Consider the following 14,059-nt stretch of genomic DNA (forward strand, 5'->3'; position numbering starts at 1 on the left):
CTAGTGCTGGTGAGTTATACTGTATAATTACTGTGTATCGTCACTGCAGCCTCACCAGTGCTCTCCTACATCTAGAGCTGGTGATTACACTGTATAGTTACTGTGTATCATCACTGCAGCCTCACCAGTGCTCTCCTACATCTAGTGCTGGTGATTATACGGCATTATTATTGTGTATCATCACTGCAGCCTCACCAGTGCTCTCCTACATCTATAGCTGGTGATTATACGGCATTATTATTGTGTATCATCACTGCTGCCTCCCCAGCGCACTCCTACATCTATAGCTGGTGATTATACGGCATTATTATTGTGTATCATCACTGCTGCCTCCCCAGCGCTCTCCTACATCTAGAGCTGGTGATTATACGGCATTATTATTGTGTATCATCACTGCTGCCTCCCCAGCGCTCTCCTACACCTAGTGCTGGTGATTATACTGTATAGTTACTGTGTATCATCACTGCTGCCTCACCAGTGCTCTCCTATATCTAGTGCTGGTGAGTTATACTGTATAATTACTGTGTATCATCACTGCAGCCTCACCAGTGCTCTCCTACATCTAGTGCTGGTGATTATACTGTATAATTACTGTGTATCATCACTGCAGCCACACCAGCGCTCTCCTACATCTAGTGCTGGTGATTATACTGTATAATTACTGTGTATCATCACTGCAGCCTCACCAGTGCTCTCATACACCTAGTGCTGGTGAGTTAAACTATATAATAACTGTGTGTCATCACTGCAGCCTCCCCAGTGCTCTCCTACATCTAGTGCTGGTGAGTTATACTATATAATTACTGTGTGTCATCACTGCAGCCTCACCAGCGCTCTCCTACATCTAGTGCTGGTGAGGTATACTGTATAATTATAGTGTGTCATCACTGGAGCATCACGATTGCTCTCCTACATCTTGTGCTGGTGAGTTATACTATATAATTACTGTGTGTCATCACTGCAGCCTCACCAGCGCTCTCCTACATCTAGTGCTGGTGAGGTATACTGTATAATTACTGTGTGTCATCACTGCAGAATCACGAGTGCTCTCCTACATCTAGTGCTGGTGAGTTATACTATATAATTACTGTGTGTCATCACTGCAGCCTCACCACTGCTCTCCTACATCTAGTGCTGGTGAGGTATACTGTATAATTATAGTGTGTCATCACTGCAGAATCACGAGTGCTCTCCTACATCTAGTGCTGGTGAGTTATACTATATAATTACTGTGTGTCATCACTGCAGCCTCACCAGCGCTCTCCTACATCTAGTGCTGGTGAGTTATACTGTATAATTATAGTGTGTCATCACTGCAGAATCACGAGTGCTCTCCTACATCTAGTGCTGGTGATTATACTGTATAATCACTGTGTATCATCACTGCAGCCTCACCAGTGCTCTCCTACATCTAGTGCTGGAGATTATACTGTATAATTACTGTGTATCATCTCTGCTGCCTCACCAGCGATCTCTTACATCTAGAGCTGGTGATTATACTGTATAATTACTGTGTATCATCTCTGCTGCCTCACCAGCGCTCTCCTACATCTAGAGCTGGTGATTATACTGTATAATTACTGTGTATCATCACTGCAGCCTCACCAGTGCTCTGCTACATCTAGTGCTGGTGATTATACTGTATAATTACTGTGTGTCATCACTGCAGCGTCACCAGTGCTCTCCTACATCTAGTGCTGGTGAGTTATACGGCATTATTATTGTGTATCATCACTGCAGCCTCACCAGTGCTCTCCTACATCTAGTGCTGGTGAGTTATACTATATAATTTCTGTGTGTCATCACTGCAGCCTGACCAGCGCTCTCCTACATCTAGTGCTGGTGAGATATACTGTATAATTACTGTGTATCATCACTGCAGCCTCACCAATGCTCTCCTACATCTAGAGCTGGTGATTATACTGTATAGTGACTGTGTATCATCACTGCAGCCTCACCAGTGCTCTCCTACATCTAGTGCTGGTGATTATACGGCATTATTATTGTGTATCATCACTGCAGCCTCCCCAGTGCTCTCCTACATCTAGTGCTGCTAAGTTATACTATATAATTACTGTGTGTCATCACTGCAGCCTCACCAGTGCTCTCCTACATCTAGTGCTGGTGATTATACGGCAATATTATTGTGTATCATCACTGCAGCCTCCCCAGTGCTCTCCTACATCTAGTGCTGCTGAGTTATACTATATAATTACTGTGTATCATCACTGCAGCCTCACCAGTGCTCTCCTACATCTAGAGATGGTGAGTTATACTGTATAATTATTGTGTATCATCACTGCAGCCTCACCAGTGCTCTCCTACATCTAGTGCTGGTGAGTTATACTGTATAATTATTGTGTATCATCAGTGCAGCCTCACCAGGGCTCTCCTACATCTAGAGCTGGTGATTATACAGCATTGTTATTGTGTATCATCACTGCAGCCTCACCAGGGCTCTCCTACATCTAGAGCTGGTGATTATACTGTACTGCAGCCTCACCAGTGCTCTCCTACATCTAGTGTTGGTGAGTTATATACATTATTATTGTGTATCATCACTGCAGCCTCACCAGTGCTCTCCTACATCTAGAGCTGGTGATTATACTGTATAATTACTGTTTATCATCACTGCTGCCTCACCAGTGCTCTCCTATATCTAGTGCTGGTGAGTTATATACATTATTACTGTGTATTATCACTGCTGCCTCACCAGCACTCTCCTACATCTAGTGCTGGTGAGTTATACTGTATAATTATTGTGTATCATCACTGCAGCCTCACCAGCGCTCTCCTACATCTAGTGCTGGTGATTATACTGTATAATTATTGTGTATCATCTCTGCTGCCTCACCAGTGCTCTGCTACATCTAGTGCTGGTGATTATACAGTATAATTACTGTGTGTCATCACTGCAGCGTCACCAGTGCTCTCCTACATCTAGTGCTGGTGATTATACTGTATAATTACTGTGTGTCATCACTGCAGCATCACCAGTGCTCTCCTACACCTAGTGCTGGTGAGTTATACTGTATAATTACTGTTTATCATCACTGCAGCCTCACCAGTGCTCTGCTACATCTAGTGCTGGTGATTATACTGTATAATTACTGTGTGTCATCACTGCAGCGTCACCAGTGCTCTCCTACACCTAGTGCTGGTGATTATACTGTATAATTACTGTGTATCGTCACTGCAGCCTCACCAGTGCTCTCCTACATCTACAGCTGGTGATTATACTGTATAGTTACTGTGTATCATCACTGCAGCCTCACCAGCGCTCTCCTACATCTAGTGCTGGTGATTATACGGCATTATTATTGTGTATCATCACTGCAGCCTCACCAGTGCTCTCCTACACCTAGTGCTGGTGATTATACTGTATAATTACTGTTTGTCATCACTGCAGCCTCACCAGCGCTCTCCTACATCTATAGCTGGAGATTATACGGCATTATTATTGTGTATCATCACTGCTGCCTCCCCAGCGCTCTCCTACATCTATAGCTGGTGATTATACGGCATTATTATTGTGTATCATCACTGCTGCCTCCACAGCGCTCTCCTACATCTATAGCTGGTGATTATACGGCATCATTATTGTGTATCATCACTGCTGCCTCCCCAGCGCTCTCCTACACCTAGTGCTGGTGATTATACTGTATAATTACTGTGTATCATCACTGCAGCCTCACCAGCGCTCTCCTACATCTAGTGCTGGTGATTATGCTGTATAATTACTGTGTATCATCACTGCAGCCTCACCAGTGCTCTCCTACATCTAGTGCTGGTGAGTTATACTATATAATTACTGTGTATTATCACTGTAGCCTCACCAGTGCTCTCCCACATCTAGTGCTGGTGAGTTATACTGTATGATTACTGTGTGTCATCACTGCAGCCTCACCAGTGCTCTCCTACATCTAGTGCTGGTGAGTTATACTGTATAATTACTGTGTATCATCACTGCAGCCTCACCAGTGCTCTCCTACATCTAGTGCTGGTGATTATACTGTATAATTACTGTGTATCATCACTGCAGCCTCACCAGTGCTCTCCTACATCTAGTGCTGGTGCGTTATACTGTATAATTACTGTGTATCATCACTGCAGCCTCACCAGTGCTCTCCTACACCTAGTGCTGGTGACTTATACTGTATAATTACTGTGTGTCAACACTGCATCCTCACCAGTGCTCTCCTACATCTAGTGCTGGTGATTATACTGTATAATTACTGTGTATCATCACTGCAGCCTCACCAGTGCTCTCCTACATCTAGAGCTTGTGATTATACTGTATAATTACTGTGTGTCATCACTGCAGCCTCACCAGTGCTCTCCTACATCTAGTGCTGGTGAGTTATACTGTATAATTACTGTGTGTCATCACTGCAGCCTCATCAGTGCTCTCCTACATCTAGTACTGGTCAGTTATACTGTATAATTACTGTATATCATCACTGCAGCCTCACCAGCGCTCTCCTACATCTAGTGCTGGTGAGTTATACTGTATAATTACTGTGTATCATCACTGCAGCCTCACCAGCGCTCTCCTACATCTAGAGCTGGTGATTATACGGCATTATTATTGTGTATCATCACTGCAGCCTCACCAGTGCTCTCCTACATCTAGTGCTGATGATTATACTGTATAATTACTGTGTATCATCACTGCAGCCTCATCAGTTCACTCCTACATCTAGTGCTGGTGAGTTATACTGTATAATTATTGTGTATCATCACTGCAGCCTCACCAGCGCTCTCCTACATCTAGAACTGGTGATTATACAGCATTATTATTGTGTATCTTCACTGCTGCCTCACCAGTGCTCTCCTACATCTAGTGCTGGTGAGTTATATACATTATTATTGTGTATCATCACTGCAGCCTCACCAGCGCTCTCCTACATCTAGTGCTGGTGATTATACGGCATTATTTTTGTGTATCATCACTGCAGCCTCACCAGCGCTCTCCTACATCTAGTGCTGGTGAGTTATACGGCATTGTTATTGTGTATCATCACTGCAGCCTCACCAGTACTCTCCTACACCTAGTGCTAATGATTATACTGTATAATTATTGTGTATCATAACTGCAGCCTCACCAGTGCTCTCCTACATCTAGTGCTGGTGATTATACGGCATTATTATTGTGTATAGTCACTGCTGCCTCACCAGCGCTCTCCTACATCTAGTGCTGGTGATTATACTGTATAATTACTGTGTATCATCACTGCTGCATCACCAGTGCTCTCCTACACCTAGTGCTGGTGAGTTATACTGTATAATTACTGTGTATCATCACTGCAGCCTCACCAGTGCTCTCCTACATCTAGTGCTGGTGAGTTATACTGTATAATTACTGTGTATCATCACTGCAGCCTCACCAGCGCTCTCCTACATCTAGTGCTGGTGAGTTATACTTTATAATTACTGTGTGTCATCACTGCAGCCTCACCAGCGCTCTCCTACATCTAGTGCTGGTGATTATACTGTATAATTATTGTGTATTATCACTGCAGCCTCACCAGTGCTCTCCTACATCTAGAGCTGGTGAGTTATACTGTATAATTATTGTGTATCATCACTGCAGCCTCACCAGTGCTCTCCTACATCTAGAGCTGGTGAGTTATACTGTATAATTATTGTGTATCATCACTGCAGCCTCACCAGTGCTCTCCTACACCTAGTGCTGGTGAGTTATACTGTATAACTATTGTGTATCATCACTGCAGCCTCACCAGTGCTCTCCTACATCTAGTGCTGGTGATTATACTGTATAATTACTGTGTATCATCACTGCAGCCTCATCAGTGCTCTCCTACATCTAGTGCTAGTGAGTTATACTTTATAATTACTGTGTGTCATCACTGCAGCCTCACCAGCGCTCTCCTACATCTAGTGCTGGTGATTATACTGTATAATTATTGTGTATTATCACTGCAGCCTCACCAGTGCTCTCCTACATCTAGAGCTGGTGAGTTATACTGTATAATTATTGTGTATCATCACGCAGCCTCACCAGCCAGCGCTCTCCTACATCTACAGCTGGTGAGTTATACTGTATAATTATTGTGTATCATCACTGCAGCCTCACCAGTGCTCTCCTACACCTAGTGCTGGTGAGTTATACTGTATAACTATTGTGTATCATCACTGCAGCCTCACCAGTGCTCTCCTATATCTAGTGCTGGTGATTATACTGTATAATTACTGTGTATCATCACTGCAGCCTCATCAGTGCTCTCCTACATCTAGTGCTGGTGATTATACTGTATAATTATTGTGTATCATCACTGCAGCCTCACCAGTGCTCTCCTACATCTAGTGCTGGTGATTATACTGTATAATTACTGTATATCATCACTGCAGCCTCACCAGTGCTTTCCTACACCTAGTGCTGGTGAGTTATACTGTATAATTATTGTGTATCATCACTGCAGCCTCACCAGCGCTCTCCTACATCTAGTGGTGGTGATTATACTGTATAATTACTGTGTATCATCACTGCAGCATCACCAGTGCTCTCCTACATCTAGTGCTGGTGAGTTATACTGTATAATTATTGTGTATCATCACTGCAGCATCACCAGTGCTCTCCTACATCTAGTGCTGGTGATTATACTGTATAATTATTGTGTATCATCACTGCAGCCTCACCAGTGCTCTCCTACATCTAGTGCTGGTGAGTTATACTGTATAATTACTGTGTATCATCACTGCAGCCTCACCAGTGCTCTCCTCCACCTAGTGCTGGTGACTTATACTGTATAATTACTGTGTGTCATCACTGCATCCTCACCAGTGCTCTCCTACATCTAGTGCTGGTGAGTTATACTGTATAATTACTGTGTATCATCACTGCAGCTTCACCAGCGCTCTCCTACATCTAGTGCTGGTGATTATACTGTATAATTACTGTGTATCATCACTGCAGCCTCACCAGTGCTCTCCTACACCTAGTGCTGGTGATTATACTGTATAATTACTGTGTATCATCACTGCAGCCTCACCAGTGCTCTCCTACATCTAGTGCTGGTGAGTTATACTGTATAATTATTGTGTATCATCACTGCAGCCTCACCAGTGCTCTCCTACATCTAGTGCTGGTGAGTTATACTGTATAATTACTGTGTATCATCCCTGCAGCCTCACCAGTGCTCTCCTACATCTAGTGCTGGTGATTATACTGTATAATTACTGTGTGTCATCACTGCAGCCTCACCAGTGCTCTCCTACATCTAGTGCTGGTGACTTATACTGTATAATTACTGTGTGTCATCACTGCATCCTCACCAGTGCTCTCCTACATCTAGTGCTGGTGATTATACTGTATAATTATTGTGTATCATCACTGCAGCCTCACCAGTGCTCTCCTACACCTAGTGCTGATGATTATACTGTATAATTACTGTGTATCATCACTGCAGCCTCATCAGTTCACTCCTACATCTAGTGCTGGTGAGTTATACTGTATAATTATTGTGTATCATCACTGCAGCCTCACCAGGGCTCTCCTACATCTAGTGCTGGTGATTATACTGTATAATTATAGTGTATCATCACTGCAGCCTCACCAGTACTCTCCTACACCTAGTGCTGGTGATTATACTGTATAATTATTGTGTATCATCACTGCAGCCTCACCAGTGCTCTCCTACATCTAGAGCTGGTGATTATACAGCATTATTATTGTGTATCTTCACTGCTGCCTCACCAGTGCTCTCCTACATCTAGTGCTGGTGAGTTATATACATTATTATTGTGTATCATCACTGCAGCCTCACCAGCGCTCTCCTACATCTAGTGCTGGTGATTATACGGCATTATTTTTGTGTATCATCACTGCAGCCTCACCAGCGCTCTCCTACATCTAGTGCTGGTGAGTTATACGGCATTGTTATTGTGTATCATCACTGCAGCCTCACCAGTACTCTCCTACACCTAGTGCTAATGATTATACTGTATAATTATTGTGTATCATAACTGCAGCCTCACCAGTGCTCTCCTACATCTAGTGCTGGTGATTATACGGCATTATTATTGTGTATAGTCACTGCTGCCTCACCAGCGCTCTCCTACATCTAGTGCTGGTGATTATACTGTATAATTACTGTGTATCATCACTGCTGCATCACCAGTGCTCTCCTACACCTAGTGCTGGTGAGTTATACTGTATAATTACTGTGTATCATCACTGCAGCCTCACCAGTGCTCTCCTACATCTAGTGCTGGTGAGTTATACTGTATAATTACTGTGTATCATCACTGCAGCCTCACCAGCGCTCTCCTACATCTAGTGCTGGTGAGTTATACTTTATAATTACTGTGTGTCATCACTGTTGCCTCACCAGCGCTCTCCTACATCTAGTGCTGGTGATTATACTGTATAATTATTGTGTATTATCACTGCAGCCTCACCAGTGCTCTCCTACATCTAGAGCTGGTGAGTTATACTGTATAATTATTGTGTATCATCACTGCAGCCTCACCAGTGCTCTCCTACATCTAGAGCTGGTGAGTTATACTGTATAATTATTGTGTATCATCACTGCAGCCTCACCAGTGCTCTCCTACACCTAGTGCTGGTGAGTTATACTGTATAATTACTGTGTGTAATCACTGCAGCCTCACCAGTGCTCTCCTACATCTAGTGCTGGTGATTATACTGTATAATTACTGTGTATCATCACTGCAGCCTCATCAGTGCTCTCCTACATCTAGTGCTAGTGAGTTATACTTTATAATTACTGTGTGTCATCACTGCAGCCTCACCAGCGCTCTCCTACATCTAGTGCTGGTGATTATACTGTATAATTATTGTGTATTATCACTGCAGCCTCACCAGTGCTCTCCTACATCTAGAGCTGGTGAGTTCTACTGTATAATTATTGTGTATCATCACGCAGCCTCACCAGCCAGCGCTCTCCTACATCTACAGCTGGTGAGTTATACTGTATAATTATTGTGTATCATCACTGCAGCCTCACCAGTGCTCTCCTACACCTAGTGCTGGTGAGTTATACTGTATAACTATTGTGTATCATCACTGCAGCCTCACCAGTGCTCTCCTATATCTAGTGCTGGTGATTATACTGTATAATTACTGTGTATCATCACTGCAGCCTCATCAGTGCTCTCCTACATCTAGTGCTGGTGATTATACTGTAAAATTATTGTGTATCATCACTGCAGCCTCACCAGTGCTCTCCTACATCTAGTGCTGGTGATTATACTGTATAATTACTGTATATCATCACTGCAGCCTCACCAGTGCTCTCCTACACCTAGTGCTGGTGAGTTATACTGTATAATTATTGTGTATCATCACTGCAGCCTCACCAGCGCTCTCCTACATCTAGTGGTGGTGATTATACTGTATAATTATTGTGTATCATCACTGCAGCATCACCAGTGCTCTCCTACATTTAGTGCTGGTGATTATACTGTATAATTATTGTGTATCATCACTGCAGCCTCACCAGTGCTCTCCTACAGCTAGTGCTGGTGACTTATACTGTATAATTACTGTGTGTCATCACTGCAGCCTCACCTGTGCTCTCCTACATCTAGTGCTGGTGAGTTATACTGTATAATTACTGTGTATCATCACTGCAGCTTCACCAGCGCTCTCCTACATCTAGTGCTGGTGATTATACTGTATAATTACTGTGTATCATCACTGCAGCCTCACCAGTGCTCTCCTACACCTAGTGCTGGTGATTATACTGTATAATTACTGTGTATCATCACTGCAGCCTCACCAGTGCTCTCCTACATCTAGTGCTGGTGAGTTATACTGTATAATTATTGTGTATCATCACTGCAGCCTCACCAGTGCTCTCCTACATCTAGTGCTGGTGAGTTATACTGTATAATTACTGTGTATCATCCCTGCAGCCTCACCAGTGCTCTCCTACATCTAGTGCTGGTGATTATACTGTATAATTACTGTGTATCATCACTGCAGCGTCACCAGTGCTCTCCTACATCTAGTGCTGGTGATTATACTGTATAATTACTGTGTGTCATCACTGCTGCCTCACCAGTGCTCTCCTACATCTAGTGCTGGTGACTTATACTGTATAATTACTGTGTGTCATCACTGCATCCTCACCAGTGCTCTCCTACATCTAGTGCTGGTGATTATACTGTATAATTATTGTGTATCATCACTGCAGCCTCACCAGTGCTCTCCTACACCTAGTGCTGATGATTATACTGTATAATTACTGTGTATCATCACTGCAGCCTCATCAGTTCACTCCTACATCTAGTGCTGGTGAGTTATACTGTATAATTATTGTGTATCATCACTGCAGCCTCACCAGGGCTCTCCTACATCTAGTGCTGGTGATTATACTGTATAATTATAGTGTATCATCACTGCAGCCTCACCAGTACTCTCCTACACCTAGTGCTGGTGATTATACTGTATAATTATTGTGTATCATCACTGCAGCCTCACCAGTGCTCTCCTACATCTAGAGCTGGTGATTATACAGCATTATTATTGTGTATCTTCACTGCTGCCTCACCAGTGCTCTCCTACATCTAGTGCTGGTGAGTTATATACATTATTATTGTGTATCATCACTGCAGCCTCACCAGCGCTCTCCTACATCTAGTGCTGGTGATTATACGGCATTATTTTTGTGTATCATCACTGCAGCCTCACCAGCGCTCTCCTACATCTAGTGCTGGTGAGTTATACGGCATTGTTATTGTGTATCATCACTGCAGCCTCACTAGTACTCTCCTACACCTAATGCTAATGATTATACTGTTTAATTATTGTGTATCATAACTGCAGCCTCACCAGTGCTCTCCTACATCTAGTGCTGGTGATTATACGGCATTATTATTGTGTATAGTCACTGCTGCCTCACCAGCGCTCTCCTACATCTAGTGCTGGTGATTATACTGTATAATTACTGTGTATCATCACTGCTGCATCACCAGTGCTCTCCTACACCTAGTGCTGGTGAGTTATACTGTATAATTACTGTGTATCATCACTGCAGCCTCACCAGTGCTCTCCTACATCTAGTGCTGGTGAGTTATACTGTATAATTACTGTGTATCATCACTGCAGCCTCACCAGCGCTCTCCTACATCTAGTGCTGGTGAGTTATACTTTATAATTACTGTGTGTCATCACTGCAGCCTCACCAGCGCTCTCCTACATCTAGTGCTGGTGATTATACTGTATAATTATTGTGTATTATCACTGCAGCCTCACCAGTGCTCTCCTACATCTAGAGCTGGTGAGTTATACTGTATAATTATTGTGTATCATCACTGCAGCCTCACCAGTGCTCTCCTACATCTAGAGCTGGTGAGTTATACTGTATAATTATTGTGTATCATCACTGCAGCCTCACCAGTGCTCTCCTACACCTAGTGCTGGTGAGTTATACTGTATAACTATTGTGTATCATCACTGCTGCCTCACCAGTGCTCTCCTACATCTAGTGCTGGTGATTATACTGTATAATTACTGTGTATCATCACTGCAGCCTCATCAGTGCTCTCCTACATCTAGTGCTAGTGAGTTATACTTTATAATTACTGTGTGTCATCACTGCAGCCTCACCAGCGCTCTCCTACATCTAGTGCTGGTGATTATACTGTATAATTATTGTGTATTATCACTGCAGCCTCACCAGTGCTCTCCTACATCTAGAGCTGGTGAGTTATACTGTATAATTATTGTGTATCATCACGCAGCCTCACCAGCCAGCGCTCTCCTACATCTACAGCTGGTGAGTTATACTGTATAATTATTGTGTATCATCACTGCAGCCTCACCAGTGCTCTCCTACACCTAGTGCTGGTGAGTTATACTGTATAACTATTGTGTATCATCACTGCAGCCTCACCAGTGCTCTCCTATATCTAGTGCTGGTGATTATACTGTATAATTACTGTGTATCATCACTGCAGCCTCATCAGTGCTCTCCTACATCTAGTGCTGGTGATTATACTGTATAATTATTGTGTATCATCACTGCAGCCTCACCAGTGCTCTCCTACATCTAGTGCTGGTGATTATACTGTATAATTACTGTATATCATCACTGCAGCCTCACCAGTGCTCTCCTACACCTAGTGCTGGTGAGTTATACTGTATAATTATTGTGTATCATCACTGCAGCCTCACCAGCGCTCTCCTACATCTAGTGGTGGTGATTATACTGTATAATTACTGTGTATCATCACTGCAGCATCACCAGTGCTCTCCTACATCTAGTGCTGGTGAGTTATACTGTATAATTATTGTGTATCATCACTGCAGCATCACCAGTGCTCTCCTACATCTAGTGCTGGTGATTATACTGTATAATTATTGTGTATCATCACTGCAGCCTCACCAGTGCTCTCCTACATCTAGTGCTGGTGAGTTATACTGTATAATTACTGTGTATCATCACTGCAGCCTCACCAGTGCTCTCCTCCACCTAGTGCTGGTGACTTATACTGTATAATTACTGTGTGTCATCACTGCATCCTCACCAGTGCTCTCCTACATCTAGTGCTGGTGAGTTATACTGTATAATTACTGTGTATCATCACTGCAGCTTCACCAGCGCTCTCCTACATCTAGTGCTGGTGATTATACTGTATAATTACTGTGTATCATCACTGCAGCCTCACCAGTGCTCTCCTACACCTAGTGCTGGTGATTATACTGTATAATTACTGTGTATCATCACTGCAGCCTCACCAGTGCTCTCCTACATCTAGTGCTGGTGAGTTATACTGTATAATTATTGTGTATCATCACTGCAGCCTCACCAGTGCTCTCCTACATCTAGTGCTGGTGAGTTATACTGTATAATTACTGTGTATCATCCCTGCAGCCTCACCAGTGCTCTCCTACATCTAGTGCTGGTGATTATACTGTATAATTACTGTGTATCATCACTGCAGCGTCACCAGTGCTCTCCTACATCTAGTGCTGGTGATTATACTGTATAATTACTGTGTGTCATCACTGCAGCCTCACCAGTGCTCTCCTACATCTAGTGCTGGTGACTTATACTGTATAATTACTGTGTGTCATCACTGCATCCTCACCAGTGCTCTCCTACATCTAGTGCTGGTGATTATACTGTATAATTATTGTGTATCATCACTGCAGCCTCACCAGTGCTCTCCTACACCTAGTGCTGGTGAGTTATACTGTATAATTACTGTGTATCATCACTGCAGCCTCACCAGTGCTCTCCTACATCTAGTGCTGGTGATTATACTGTATAATTATTGTGTATCATCACTGCAGCGTCACCAGTGCTCTCCTACATCTAGTGCTGGTGATTATACTGTATAATTATTGTGTATCATCACTGCAGCGTCACCAGTGCTCTCCTACACCTAGTGCTGGTGATTATACTGTATAATTACTGTGTGTCATCACTGCAGCCTCACCAGTGCTCTCCTACATCTAGTGCTGGTGACTTGTACTGTATAATTACTGTGTGTCATCACTGCATCCTCACCATTGCTCTCCTACATCTAGTGCTGGTGATTATACTGTATAATTATTGTGTATCATCACTGCAGCGTCACCAGTGTTTTCCTACATCTAGTGCTGGTGATTATACTGTATTATTATTGTGTATCATCACTGCAGCGTCACCAGTGCTCTCCTACATCTAGTGCTAGTGATTATACTGTATAATTATTGTGTATCATCACTGCAGCGTCACCAGTGCTCTCCTACACCTAGTGCTGGTGATTATACTGTATAATTACTGTGTGTCATCACTGCAGCCTCACCAGTTATCTCCTACATCTAGTGCTGGTGACTTATACTGTATAATTACTGTGTATCATCACTGCAGCCTCCCCAGTGCTCTCCTACATCTAGTGCTGGTGATTATACTGTATAATTACTGTGTATCATCACTGCAGCCTCACCAGCGCTCTCCTACATCTAGTGCTGGTGATTATACTGTATAATTATTGTGTATCATCACTGCAGCCTCATCAGTGCTCTCCTACATCTAGTGCTGGTGATTATACTGTATAATTACTGTGTATCATCACTGCAGCC

Source organism: Taudactylus pleione, unplaced genomic scaffold (assembly GCF_031769625.1).
Source record: "Taudactylus pleione unplaced genomic scaffold, aTauple2 ptg000618l, whole genome shotgun sequence".
Lineage (NCBI taxonomy): Eukaryota > Metazoa > Chordata > Amphibia > Anura > Myobatrachidae > Taudactylus > Taudactylus pleione.